We start from the raw sequence: 15,109 nt of genomic DNA, 5'->3' as shown, positions 1-15,109 counted from the left end.
TTCTTGCTCTCCTCAGCCCCTTCTTAAGCTCCTTTCTTGCTACCCTATATTCCTCAAAAGACCCATCTGATCCTTGCTTCCTAAACCTCATGTATGCTGCCTTCTTCCACCTGACTAGATTCTCCACTTCACTTGTCACCCGTGGTTCCTTCACCCTACCATTCTTTATCTTCCTCACCGGGACAAATTTATCCCTAACATCCTGCAAGAGATCCTTAAACATCGACCACATGTCCATAGTACATTTCCCTGCAAAAACATCATCCCAATTCACACACACAAGTTCTAGCCTTATAGCCTCATAATTTGCCCTTCCCCAATTAAAAATTTTCCTGTCCTCTCTGATTCTATACTTTTCCATGATAATGCTAAAGGCCAGGGAGCGGTGATCACTGTCCCCAGATGGTCACCCACTGACAGATCTGTGACCTGACCTGGTTCATTACCTAATACTAGATCTAGTATGGCATTCCCCCTAGTCGGCCTGTCAACATACTGTGACAGGAATCCATCCTGGACACACTTAACAAACTGCCCCATCTAAGCCCTTGGAACTAATCAAGTGCCAATCAATATTAGGGAAGTTAAAGTCATCCATGATAACAACCCTGTTATTTTTGCACCTTTCCAAAATCTGCCTCCCAATCTGCTCCTTGGTATCTCTGCTGCTACCAGGGGCCTATAGAATACCCCCAGTAGAGTAACTGCTCCCTTCCTGTTCCTGACTTCCACCCATAATCAGAGTTACAGGGAAGTAGTCATACCCAAGTTGCAGGAGGTGAGTAGCTGGGTGACTGTCAGGAGAAAAGGAATTGTGAACAGACAGTTAATGCAGAGCAGCCCTGTGGCCCTTTTCCGCAATAATAAGAATACCATTTTGGATACTGTTGTGGGGGATGACCTCCCAAGGGAATACCATGGAGACCAGTTACTGACACTGAGCTTGGGTTGGTGGTGCAGAAGGTAAAGAGGGAGAAGATGGAAATAGGACTCAATAGTCAGATGGAACAGACAGGATATTCTGTGAACATGAATGGGACATGTGGATGGTATGTTGCCTCCCAGGTGCCAGGGTCAAAGACATCTCAGATCAGGTCCACAGCATCTTAGAGAGGGAGAGAGAGCAGCCAGATGTCATATCGATAGCAATGATATCGGAAGGAAAAGAAATGAGGTTCTGAAAGGAGAATTTAGAGAGCTCGGCAGAAAGCTGGGACCTGCAGGATAGTAATTTCTGGATTTATGTACTGTATCATGTGCTAGTGAGGGTAGAAACCGGATGATTTGGCAGATTAATGTGTGGCTGAGAAACTGGTGCAAGCGGCAGGGCTTCAGGTTCCTGGATCATTGGAATCTCTTCTGGGGGAGGTATGACCTGTACAAAAGGGATTGGTTGCACCTGAACCCGAGGGGGCCAATATTCTCCTGGGCAGATTTGATAGAGCTGTTGGGGAAGGTATAAGATAATTGGATAGGGGATGGAAACCAGAATGAAGTGACTCAAGAAAGGACGAATTGTAAGTAAACAAAGATGGCATGCAGACTGCCAGGAAGGGCAAGCAGATGATAGATAGATAGATAGATAGATAGATACTTTATTCATCCCCATGGGGAAATTCAACATAGGACAAAATTGCAGCCAGCAGGATGAGGAGCAGTGCATTAGGGAAGCAAAATCAAAAAGGGTAGCAAACACAGTACTCAACAAGTTATATCTCAATGTAAAGCGAAAGAAGTAAAAGAAATAATGTGAGTGATCTTGTTGCACTATTACATATTGTCAGGTATGATGTTGTGACCATCACTGAACTGTGGCTGAAGAGTAGTTATAGTTGAGAGCTGAATGTCCAAGGTTACACGTTATAGTGGATGGATCGAAAGATAGGCAGGGAGGGATGGCATGGCTCTGCAATAAGAATGTCATTATAAGAAAGATGTAACATAGGATCAGAAGATGTTGAATTCTTATGGATTTCATGTGTAAAAGGACCCTGATGGCAGTTAAATACAGGCCTCCCAATAGTAGCTGGGAGGTGGACCACAGGTTACAACAGGAAATAGAAAAGGCATGTCAAAAGGGCCGTGTTATGATAGTCATGAGAGATTTTAGCATGCAGGTCGATTGGGAAAATCAGGTTGGAAATGGATCTCAAGAGAGTGAGTTTGTTGAATGCCTATGAAATGGCTTTTAGAATAGTTGTCCTTGAGTCTACTCGGGGATCAGCAACACTGGATTGGGTGGTATGTAGTGAACCAGAGGTGATTAGGGAGTTTAAGGTAAAAGAGCCCTGAGGAGCCAGTGTACACAACATGATTGAGATCAAACTGAAATTTGATAGGGAGAAAGTAAACTCTGGCATAGCAGTATTTCAGTGGAGTAAAGGAAATTACAGTGGTATGAGAGAGAAGTTGGCCAAAGTAAACTGGAAGGAGCTGCTGGCAGAGATGACAGCACAGCAGCAATGGTGTGTGTTTCTGGAAAAATTGAGGAAGGTGCAGGACAGATGCATTCCAAAAATGAAGAAATACTCAAATGGCAAAATAGCACAACCGTGGCTGACAAGGGAAGCCAATGCTAATGTAAAAGCAAATGAGAGGGGCATACAACAAAGCAAAAACTTAGCTGAAAGATAGAGGATTGGGAAGCTTTGAAAAACCTACAGAGAGCAACTAAAAGAATCATTGGAAGGGAGAAGATGAAATATGAAAGCAAGATAGCAAACAATATCAAAGTGGATAGTAAAATCTTTTTCAAGTATGTAAAACTATAAGAGACATGAGAGTAGATATAGGACTGTGAAAGAATGATGCAAGAAAATAATAACAGGGAACAAGGAGATGACAAAATAACTCAATGAATAATTTGCATCAAGCTTCACTGTGGAAGACACTAGCAATGTGGCAGATGTTGTAGTGTGTGAAGGAAGAGAAGTGAGTGCAGTTACTATTACATAAATCACCCGGACCAGATGAACCAGGCTAGGGTTCTGAAAGAGGTGTCGTTAGAGATTGTGATGGCATTAGTAATGATCTTTCAAAAAGCATTGGACTTTGGCATTGTGCCAGAGGACTGGAAATTTGCAAATGTCTCTCCACTCTTTCAGAAAGCAGGAAGCAGCAGAAAAGAAATTATAGACCAGTTAGCCTGACATCAGTGGTGGGAAGCTGCTGGAGTCAATTGTTAAGGATGAGGTTATGGGGTACTTACTGACACAGGACAAGATAAGACAAAGTCAGCATGGTTTCCTTCAGGGAAAATCCTGCCTGTTTAATCTGTTGGAATTCTTTAAGGAGATTACGTTGGATAGTTAAAGGGGATGCAGTGGGTGTTTATATTCGGACTTTCAGAATACCTTTGACAAGATCCAACACATGAGGCTTCTTGCCGAGTTAAGAGTTTATGGTATTATAGGAAAGATACTAACATGGTTAGAGCATTGGCTGATTGGTAGGAGGCATTGAGTGGGAATAAAAGGATCCTTTTTTGGTTGGTTGCCAGTAACTAGTGGTTTTCTGCTGGGGTCAGTGTTGGGACCACTTCTTTTTATGCTGTATATCAATGATTCAGATGATGAAATAGATGGATTTGTTGCCAAGTTTTCAGATGATATGAAGATTGGTGGAGGGGCAGGTAATGTTGAGGAAACGGGTAGGCTGCAGAAGGACTTAGATAGATTGGGAGAATGAGCAAGGAAGTGGCAAATGAAATACAGTGTCGGAAAATACATGATCATGCACTTCGGTAGAAGAAATAAATGTGCAGACTATCTTCTAAACGGGTAGAAAATCCAAAAATCTGAGATGCAAAGAGACTTGGGAGTCCTTGTGCAGAAAGGTCAACTTGCAGGTTGAGTCAGTGGTGAGGAAGACCAATGTAATGTTAACATTCATTTCAAGAGGCCTTGAATACAAGAGTAGGGATGTGATGCTGTGCCTTTATAAGGCATTGGTGGTGCCTCATCTTGAGTATTGCAAACAGTTTTGAGCTCCTCATCTGTGAAAAGGTGTGCTGGTATTTGAGAGGGTCCAGAGGCTGTTGACAAAGATGATTCCTGGAACGACAAGGTTATCATATGTGGAACGTTTGATAGCTCTGGTCCTGTACTTGCTGGAATTTAGAAGGATTCTAAAGTTTCTACTTCAGTAGATATATTTGAGACAAGGTTGGATAGATCTTTGCATTGTTGAGGAATTAAGGGTTATGGGGAAAAGGCAGGTAGGTGGAGATGAGTCCATGGCCAGATCAGCCATGATCTTATTGAACAGCAGAGCAGGCTCAATGGGCCAGATGCCCTACTCCTGCTCCTATTTCTCATGTTCTTGTGGATGGGGGGGGGGGGATCTTGAAACCTTTGGAATACTGAAAGGCCTAGGCAGAGTAGATGTGGAAAGGATGTTTCCCATTGTGAGGAGTTTAGGACAAGAGGGCACAGCTTTAGGATAGAGGGCTGTCCTTTCAAAACAGATGCAGAGCAACCCCTTTAGTCAGAGATTGATGAATTTGTGGAAAATGTTACCACATGCATTTGTGGAGGCCACATCATTGGGAGAGGCAGAGATTGATAGGTTCTTGACTGGACATGAGGAATGGGGTTGAGGAGGGGGATAAAGATGTGCCATGATTGAATGGCAGATCAGACTCGATGGGCCAAATGGCCTAATTCTGCTTCTCTATATTATGTTCTTATGATCTCATTGATGGCCACTGGGAGATCCTGCTTCTTCTGGCAGACGGAGTGTAGGTATTCAGAGAAACAGTCTCCCAATCTACGTCAGGTTTCATTGATATACAAAAGGCCACACCGGGAGCACCAGACACAGTATATGACCCCACAGACTCACAGGTTTACTGTCGTCTCACCTGGAAGGACTATTTGGGGCCATGAATGGTAGTTCTCCTTTTTCAAATAAAGGGGCTTCCCTTCCTCCACCCTCAACTGCACCTCTTCCATTTCATCTGCTCTCGCCCAATCTTCCCGCCACCCTACCAGGTGCTCACTTCCCATTCCAGGTCCAGCACATAGTTCTCCGAAACCTCTGCCACCTCCTACAGGTTCCCACCATCAAGCACATCTTTTTGCTTCTCCCCTTACCCCACTTTCTGCTTTCCACAGGAATTGCTCCCTACATGACCTCCTTGTCCATTCATCCATCCCGCTGATTTCTCTCCTGGCACTTATCCTTGCAAGTGGAACAAGTGTTGCATCTGCCCCTACACCTCATCCCTCATTGGCATTCAGGGCTCCAAACAGTCCTTCCAGGTGAGGTGACTGATGTAGATTGGGAGACCATTTCGCCAAGCACCTGTCCTCCGTCTTCCAGAAGAAGCAGGATCTCCCAGTGGTGACCCATTTTGATTCCAGTTCCCATTCCTATTCCAATATGTCAATCTGCTGTCGCAATGAGGCCACACTCAGGTTGGAGGAACAACACCTTATCTTCCATCTGGGTAACCTCCAACCTGATGGCATGAACATCGATTTCTTGAACTTACAGTAACGTACCCTACTTCACCATTTCCCATCTCCATTTCCCTCTCTCACCTTATCTTCTTGCCAGCCCATTGCTTCCTTCGGGGCCTTTTGTCCTCCGCTATCAGATTCCCCCTTTTCCAGCCCTGTATCTTTTGCACCAATCAATACCCAGCCCTTTGCTTCATCACACCACCTCCCAGTTTCACCTATCACCTTGTGTTTCTTCCTCCCCTCCCCACACCTTTCAAATCCTCATCTTTTTCCTCTAGTCCTGCCATAGTTGTTAGGTTCTGGATTAGTAAGGGTGTCTAAGGTTAGGAGAGAAGGCTGGAGAATGGGTTTGGGAGTGAGAATAAATCAGCCGTGATGGAATGGCTGCACATTCAATGGGCTGAATGACCTTATTCTGTTCCCATGCCTTATGGACTGATGATGAGTAGTGGCGTGATCTCATTTATTAGCAAAAATCCAGCCTGGGTGTGGTGAGCCGAGGGGACTGTCACTGTATTGTACAACACAATGACTCAAGCAGAACATCATTGCTTCAAATGTGAACTTCAGCAGCTGATTGAGATAAGCTAATTAAATGTTTGCTGAAGGAGTCATTATTTATCATATTATCTGTTAATGGGATTGTATAATACTATGGCTGTAAACTGTATAAAATTGTTTGTATGTTCTTACAGATTACAACATTTTATTGCCCATTATTAACCACCCTTCAGAAGGTGAAACTTAAGCATAATCTTGAAGGCTGCAGCTTTACTATTGGTGTCAGGGCTCCCACATTTGGGGACAGAGTCCAGGATTTATTTTCGGCAATGATGAAGGGTCTATATTTCTAAGTTAGACTGGTGTATGACTTAGAGGGAAAACTACAGGTGATGGTGTTTCCCTGTACCTTCTGCTCTTGTCAATTCTGGTGTTCAAAGTCATAGATTTTAGGAAGCCTTGTCGGAGTGCCATGGGCAAAGTAACAACTGTATGTGCACTAGTAGTGAAGGGAGTGAATGTTTAATGTGGTGGATGGAATGCCTATCAAATGGGAAGCTTTGACTTGTATGGTGTCAAGGTCACTGTGATTTGGATCTTTACGAGGAGACCAATCCCATCCCCATGATTTCACTTCAGGAGTTCCTCAGTGCAGTGACCTCTCCACAAACATCTTTGGCTACATAGTCAATGATCTCCCTTTCATTATAATGTCAAAGAGTCATAGAGTCGTGGAGCTGTAGAATACTACTCTACAGAAATCCCGTCTGTGTCAAAATATTATTCTGCCAAATCCCTTCAACATATGCCTGGGGCATTGCTCTCCATTCCCTTCCCATTCACACACCTATCCAAATTTCTCTTGAACGTTGAAATCTAACCCGCATCCGTTACTTCCTCTGGCACTTTGTTCCACAGTCTCACCACCTTCTGATTGAAAAATTCTCCCCTCTCATGTTCCCCTTAAAACTTTCACCTTTCACCTTGAACCATAGCACCTCATTCTAGTCCCACCCAACTTCGGTGGGAAAAAACACGCTTGCATTTTCCTTGTCTATACCTCTCATAATTTTGGATATCACTATTAAATTGCCCCTCATTCTCCTACCCTCCAGGGAATAAAATCCTCAAATATTCAATCTTTCCCTTTAATAGAGGTCGTCAAGTCTTGGCAACATCATTGTAATTCTTCTCTGTACTCTTTCAATATTATTTACATCTTTCATGCAGGTAGGTGATCTGAGCTCCAAGCAAGGCATCACCAACGTCTTTTCATCTTCCAACATGGCATCCCATCCACTGTATTTAATACTTTGCTTTATGAAGGCCAATGTTCCAAAAGCTCCCTTTATTTGAACCTACCTACTTGTGAACCTACTTTCAATGAATTATGGGTCAGTATTCCCAGATATATCTGTTTTATGCCACAGCTCAGTGCCCTACCATTCATTCCAAGTCCTACCTAGGTTTGTCCTCCCAAATTGCAACATAGAAACATAGAAAAACTACAGCACAATATAGGCCCTTTGGCCCACAATGCTGTATTGAAGATGTAGTTACTTTAGAAATTGCCTAGGGTTACCCATAGTCCTCTATTTTTCGAAGGTCCATATAGCCATCCAGGAGTCTCTTAAAAGACCCTATCATATCCACCTCTACCAGTATGGCCGGCAGCCCATTCCATGCACTCACCACTCTCTGTGTAAAAAAACATTTCCTCTGTACCTACTTCCAAGCACCTTAAAAATGTGTCCTCTCATTTTAGCCATTTCGGCCCTGGGGAAAATCATCTGACTATCCACACAATCAATGCCTCTCATCATCTTATACACCTCTATCAGGTCACCTCTCATCCTCCATAGCTCCAAGGAGAAAAGGCCAAGTTCACTCAACCTATTCCCATAAGGCATGCTACCCAATTCAGGCAACATCCTTGTAAATCTCTTCTGCACCCTTGCTATATTTCCACATCCTTCTTGTAGTGAGGCGACCAGAACTGAGCACAGTACTCCAAGTGGGGTCTGACCAGGGTCCAATATAGCTGCAACATTACCTCTCGGCTCCTAAATTCAATTCCACAATTGATGAAGGCCAATACACCATATGCCTTCTTAATCACAGAATCAACCCGCTCAGCAGCTTTGAGTGTCCTAGGGACTTGGACCCCAAGATCCCTCTGATCCTCCACACTGCCAAGAGTCTTACCATTAGTACTATATTCTGCCATCATATTTGACCTACCAAAATGAACCACCTCACACTTATCTGGGTTGAACTCCATCTGCCGCTTCTCAGCCTAGTTTTGAATCTGATCAATGTCCCTCTGTAACCTCTGACAGCCCTCCACACTATCCACAATGCCACCAACCTTTGTGTCATCAGCAGATTTACTAATCCATCCGTCCACTTCCTCATCCAACACTCATCGGCATTATGTTCCATCTGCTATTTGTCAACACATTTTTTTCAAGCTGGTCCAGATACAGCTCCAAGCTGTGAAAGCCTCCTAGCTACGTATACACAATCATCAATCGTGGTGTCACCTGCAAATTTGTTAATCAATTTTAGACCATAAGACATAGGAGCAGAATTAAGCCATTTGGCCTATAGAGTCTGCTCCACCTTTTCATCAAAGCTGATCCATTTTTCCTCTCAGCCCCAGTCATGTATCAACCACTGCCTAAAATATTCATAAAGACTTGGCCTCCACATCTGCCTGTGGCATCGAATTCCACAGATTCACCACTCTCTGGCTAAGGGAATTCCTGTTCTAAAGGGCACCACTCCATCCTGAGGCTACGTCCCCTGGTCTTAGACTCTCCCACTATAGGAAACAGCCTCTCCACATCCACTCTATCAAGGCTTTTGGCCATTCAATAGGTTTCAATGAGGTCACCCATCATTCTTCTGAATTCTGATGAATACAGGCCCAGAGCTATCAACCACTCTTACATGATAAGGAATTCAATCTTGAAATAATTTTTATGAACCTCCCCAGTTTTTGCGCATCCTTTCTATGTTGAGGCTAAAAACTGTTCACAATACTCCACGTGAAACCTCACCAGTGCTTTATAAAGTCTCAACATTACATCCTTGCTTTTCTGATCTACTCCTCTTGAAATGAATGCTAACATTGCATTTGCCTTCTTCACCACTGACTCTGCCTGCAAGTTAACCTTTAGGAAATCCTGCACCGACACCCAAGTTCCATTGCCCCTCCTTTTTTTGTCCCCATTTTCTCTCCATTTAGAAAATAGTCCACTCTTTCATTTCTTCTACGAAAATACATGACCATACACCTCCCGAATGTGTATTCCATTTGTCATTTTGTTGCCCATTCTCCTAATCTAAATCCTTCTGTCACCTCTCTACTTTCACAAAAATACCTGCCTATCCACGTCTTCAGATCATCTGCAAAGTTTGCAACAAAGCCATCAATTCCATCAGCTAAATCACTGACAAATAACTTAAAAAGAATCGCTCTCACATACCACTGTGGAACACTATTAGTCATCGACAGCCAACCAGAAAAAGCTCCCTTCGTTCCCACACTTTGCTTCTGCCAGTCACCCACTGTTATATCCATGCTAGAATCTTTCTTGTAATAGCATGGGCTCATAGCTTGTTAAGCAGCTTCATGTTCTCGGGGGAAGAGAGAGGCCAGACTGCGCAGGCGTGTGAGGTCAGCCTGTTGAGCATGAACAGTTTAGAAAGAAGGCAACCATATCCAGCGGGCAGCATTGGGAGAAGGCAGCGGAGTGAGAGGCAGCAGAGTGACAGGGCTTTGGCTCAACGAGATGAGGCAAGGCAGTTGTTGATTGCAAAATGAGGAACTATGTGTGTGAGGCCAGTTTTCTGTGGTCGGTGTCAGATGTGGGAGGTCCTGGAGTCTCCTGGCATCCCGGACGGCCACATCTGTACCCAGTGCATCAAGATGCAACTCCGAAGAGACCGTGTTAGGGAACTGGAGATGCAGCTCGATGACCTTTGTCTGGTCAGGGAGAGCGAGGAGTTGATAGAGAGGAGTTACAGGCAGGTGGTCACTCCAGGGCCATGGGGGACAGAGAAATGGGTCACAGTTAGGAGAGGGAAGGGGAAGAGTGAGGTACCAGAGAGTATCCCTGTGGCTGTACCCCTTGACAATAAGTACTCCTGTTTGAGTATTATTGGGGGGGCGGAACAACCTACCTAGGGGAAGCAACAGTGGCCATGCCTCTGGCACAGAGTCTGGCCCTGTGGCTCAGAAGGGTAGGGAAAGGAAGAGGAAGGCAGTAGTGATAGGGGACTCTATAGTCAGGGGTTCAGACAGGTGATTCTGTGGATGCAGGAAAGAAAGTTGGATGGTAGTTTGCTTCCCAGGTGCCAGGGTCCGGGATGTTTCTGATCGCTTCCAAGATATCCTGCGGTCGGAGGGAGAACAGCCAGAGGTCGTGGTACATATTGGTACCAATGACATAGGTAGGAAAAGGGAAGAGGTCCTGAAAGAAGACTACGAGGAGTTAGGAAGGAAGTTGAAAAGCAGGACCTTAAAGGTAGTAATCTTGGGATTACTGCCTGTGCCACACAACAGTGAGAATAGGAATAGAATGAGGTGGAGGATAAATGTGTGGCTGAGGGAATGGAGCAGGGGGCAGGGATTCAGATTTCTGGATCATTGGGACCACTTTTGAGGTGGGTGTGACCTGTACAAAAAGGACAGGTTGCACTTGAATCCCAGGGGTCCAATATCCTGGCGGGCAGGTTCGACAGAGCTGTTGGGGAGGGTTTAAACTAGTTTGTCAGGGGAGTGGGAATCAGAATGTGAGTGCAGGGATTAAGGTAGAAGGACAAGGGCATGATGCTAAGAGTTCTGAGTTGATGAGGAAGGACAGGCAGGGGACGAAACATAATTGTAGCTATTTCAATGCTAGGAGTATTAGGAACAAGGAGGATGAACTTAGAGCATGGATTAGTACATGGAACTACGATGTTGTGGCTGTTACTAAAAATTGGTTGCAGGAAGGGCAGGATTGGATGATGCAGGTCCCGGGGTTCAGGTGTTTTAAAAGGAATAGGATGGGAGGTAGAAAAGGGGTGGGAGTGGCATTGCTGGTCAGGGATAGTATCACGGCTATAGAAAGGGAGGATGCTGCAGAAGGAGTGTCCACGGAGTCAGTCTGGGTGGAAGTCAGAAATAGGAAGAGATCAATCACTGTGCTGGGAGTAGTCTATAGGCCCACAAATAGCCCTCGGGACACCGAGGAGCAGATAAGCAGGCAGATTTTAGAATGGTACAGGGTAGTGGTTATGGGTGATTTCAACTTCCCTCATATTGACTGGCACCTCCTGAGTGCAAGGGGTATAGATGGGGCTGAATTTGTCAGGTGTGTTCAAGAAGGATTCCTGACACAGTATATGGACCGGCCGATGAGAGGAGAGGCTATACTGGATCTAGTTCTGGGTAATGAACCTGGTCAGGTGACAGACCTCTTGGTGTGAGAGCATTTTGGTGAGAGTGACCACAACTCCCTTAGCTTCAGCATAGCTATGGAAAGGGATAAAATCAGATGAAATGGTAAAGTGCTTAACTGGGGAAGGGCTACCTTTGAAGGGATGAGGCAGGAACTAGCAAGAGTAATTTGGAAACAGATGTTCAAAGGGGAAAGCACAGAAGTAATGTGGGAGAAGTTTAGGGACTACTTGAGCTGGGTTCAGGATAGGTTTGTCCCACTGAAGCAAGGAAAAAATGGTAGGAAAAGGGAACCGTGGCTGATGAAACACTTGAGGCAACTCATCAAGAAGAAGAAGGAAGCATATGTTAGTTATAAGGAGCAGGAAGTAGGAGGGGCTCATGAGAAATATAGGGTAGCCAGGAAGGAGCTAAAGAAGGGACTTAGGAGAGCTCGAAGGGGGCATGAGAAGGCCTTGGCATGTAGGATTAAGGAGAACCCCAAGGCGTTCTATGCGTATGTGAAGAATAGGAGGATGACAAGAACGAAGGTGGGACCACTAAAGGATAAAGAGGGCAACATGTACCTGGAAGCGGAGGAGGTTGGGGAGGTCCTAAATTAATACTTTGCTTCAGTATTCACAAGTGAAAAGGATCTTGATCAGGATGAAGTCAAAGTACAACGGGCCTGTGTGCTGGTCAATATGGAGATTAAGGAAGAAGTGTTGGATCTTCTTAAAAACATTAACTTTGGCTGCAGCGGAAGTGCCGGAGGACTGGAGAATGGCAAATGAGGTTCCCTTGTTTAAAAAAGGTAATAGGGAGAAACCTGGGTACTATAGACTAGTGAGTCTTACATCAGTGGTATGCAAACTACTGGAAAGGATTCTTAAGGATAGGATCTACGAGCATTTGGAGAAGTAAAGTCTACTCATGGATAGTCAACATGGCTTTGTGAAGGGAAGATCATGCCTCACGAATCTGATTGAGTTTGTTGAAGAGGTAACAAAAGAAATTGATGAGGGTAGGGCAGTGAATGTGGTCTACATGGACTTTAGCAAAGCATTAGACAAGGTCCCTCATGAGAGACTCATCCAGGAAGTCATGAGGCATGGGATAAGTAGAACCTTGGCTGTTTGGATAAAAAATTGGCTTAAAGGAAGAAAGTAGAGGGTAGTTGTGGAAGGAAAGTATTCTGCCTGGAGGTCAGTGACTAGTGGAGTGCCACAGGGATCTGTCCTGGGACCCCTGCTATTTGTGATTTTTATAAGTGACCTGGATGTAGAGGCAGAAGGGTGGGTGAGTAAGTTTGCAGATGACACAAAGATAGGAGGAGTTGTGGATGGAGGTGTAGGTTGTCGAAGGTTACAAGAGGATATAGACAGGCTGCAGAGTTGGGCAGAAAAATGGCAGATGGAGTTCAATCCGGATAAGTGTGAGGTGATGCATTTTGGAAGGACAAACCAGAAGACTGAATATAGGATTAATGGTCAGATTAATGGATGAACAAAGGGACCTTGGGATTCAAATCCATACATCCCTCAAGGTCACTGCACAGGTTGATAGGGTAATTAAGAAGGCCTATGGAATGCTAGGCTTCATTAACAGGGGGATTGAGTTCAAGAGTAAAGAGGTCATGTTGCATTCTACAAATCTCTGGTGAGACCGCACTTAGAGTATTGTGTTCAATTCTGGTCACCTCATTATAGGAAGGATGTGGAAGCTATAGAGAGGGTGCAGAGAAGATTTACCAGGATATTGCCTGGTTTGGAGAACAAGTCATATGAAACAAAGTTAGCAGAGCTGGGACTTTTCTCTTTGGAGCGTAGAAGAATGAGAGGGGACTTGATAGAGGTCTACAAGATTATGAGAGGCATAGATAGGGTGGATAATTAGTACCTGCTTCCCAGGGCACCAATAGCAAACACCAGAGGGCATATGTACAAAATTAAGGGAGGGAAGTTTTGGGGAGACATCAAGGGTAAGTTTTTTTACACAGAGGGTTGTGAGTGCCTGGAATGACTTACCAGGGATGGTGGTGGAGGCTAAAACATTAGGGGTATTTCAGAGCCTCTTGGACAGGCACATGGATGAAAGAAAAATGGAGGGTTATGGGGTAGTGTGGGATTAGTACTTTATTTTTAAGGATTATATGGGTTGGCACAACATGGAGGGCTGAAGGGACTGTAACTGTGCTGTAGTGTTCTATGGTTCTATGTGTGGCACCTTGTCAAAGGCCATATTATCATTTGGATCATTGATATAGATTACAAATAACAAGACATCCAGCACCGATCACTGCATCACAGCACAAGTCACCAGCCTCCAGTCAGAGAGGGAACTATCTACAACTGCAGAAGTTGGATGTTCATTGCTAATACAACATCCAATTCTGGTCAGAACTCCTCTACAAGTGAAGTAGCCAAACCCTGTATGGAGCATGACTGGGAAAACATTCAGACCTGGGGTGAACATGACAAGGATGATTCACACCTTATGTGTCAGATAATGAATACTTACAAGAGGGGAATCTAACCACCCACCCTGTACATTGAATGAGTTACCATCACCAGATGCTCCACCACTAACACCATGGAGAACCTCAGACACCAGAAACCCAAAGACTGAACATCACCCAAGGTCTGTCCACCATTAATAATGTAATACAACACACTCCAATAACTCTCAAGAAGCACAGTTTTAAACAGTACACGACTGTGCATAATTCTCAGTTTTCTTAGTTCCAGGGAAAAAAGAGACACACACACACACACACACACACACACACACACACACACACACACACACACACACACACACACACACACACACACACACACACACACACACACACACACACACACACACACACACACACCCTATGAACATGCCTCATTTTGCTCTCATCTTGCACAACATTAAATACATTTATTTTATTTTACGTATACTCTGTATCTAATTGTAATTTATATATTTTTATTAATCCATTGCACTCTATTGTTGCTGCAGAACAAGAATTTTTATGACAACCTGTCCCTCGATGTCACAAAAACAAAGGAGCTGGTTGTGGATTACAGGAGGAATGGAGACGAGCTAACCCCTTTTGAAATAATAGATCTGGGGTTGAGAGGGCAAACAGCTTCAAGTTCTTCAACTTCTACATCACCGAGGACCTCACGTGGTCTGTACACACCAGCTGTGTGGTGAAAAAGGCAACTCTTTCACCTCTGATGTTTGAGGAAGTTTGGTATGGGACCCAAAATCCTAAGAACTTTCTACTGGGGCACAATTGAGGGCATTTTTACTGGCTGCATCACTGACTGGCATGGGAACCTACCTCCCTTAAACACAGGACTCTGCAGAGAATGGTTCAGACAGTGCAACACATCTGTAGTTGTGAACTTCCCATGATTCGGGATATTTACAAGGACAGGTGTGTAAAAGGACCCGTAGGATCATTGTGGACCCAAGCCATCCCAACCACAATCTATTCCAGTTGCTACCATCCAGGTAGTGGTACCACAACATAAAAGCCAGGACCAATAGGCTCCGGGACAGCTTCTTCCACCAGGCCATCAGGCTGATGAACTCATGTTGATTTGAGTGTACTCTATATTACATAACCATATAACCATATAACAATCACAGCACGGAAACAGGCCATTCCGGCCCTCCTAGTCCGTGCCGAACTCTTAATCTCACCTAGTCCCACCTA

The sequence above is a fragment of the Hemitrygon akajei genome, chromosome 8, assembly GCF_048418815.1.
Source record: "Hemitrygon akajei chromosome 8, sHemAka1.3, whole genome shotgun sequence".
Classification (NCBI taxonomy): Eukaryota; Metazoa; Chordata; class Chondrichthyes; order Myliobatiformes; family Dasyatidae; genus Hemitrygon; species Hemitrygon akajei.
The sequence above is the reverse complement of the archived record's forward strand: the minus strand, read 5'-3'. Positions refer to the sequence as shown.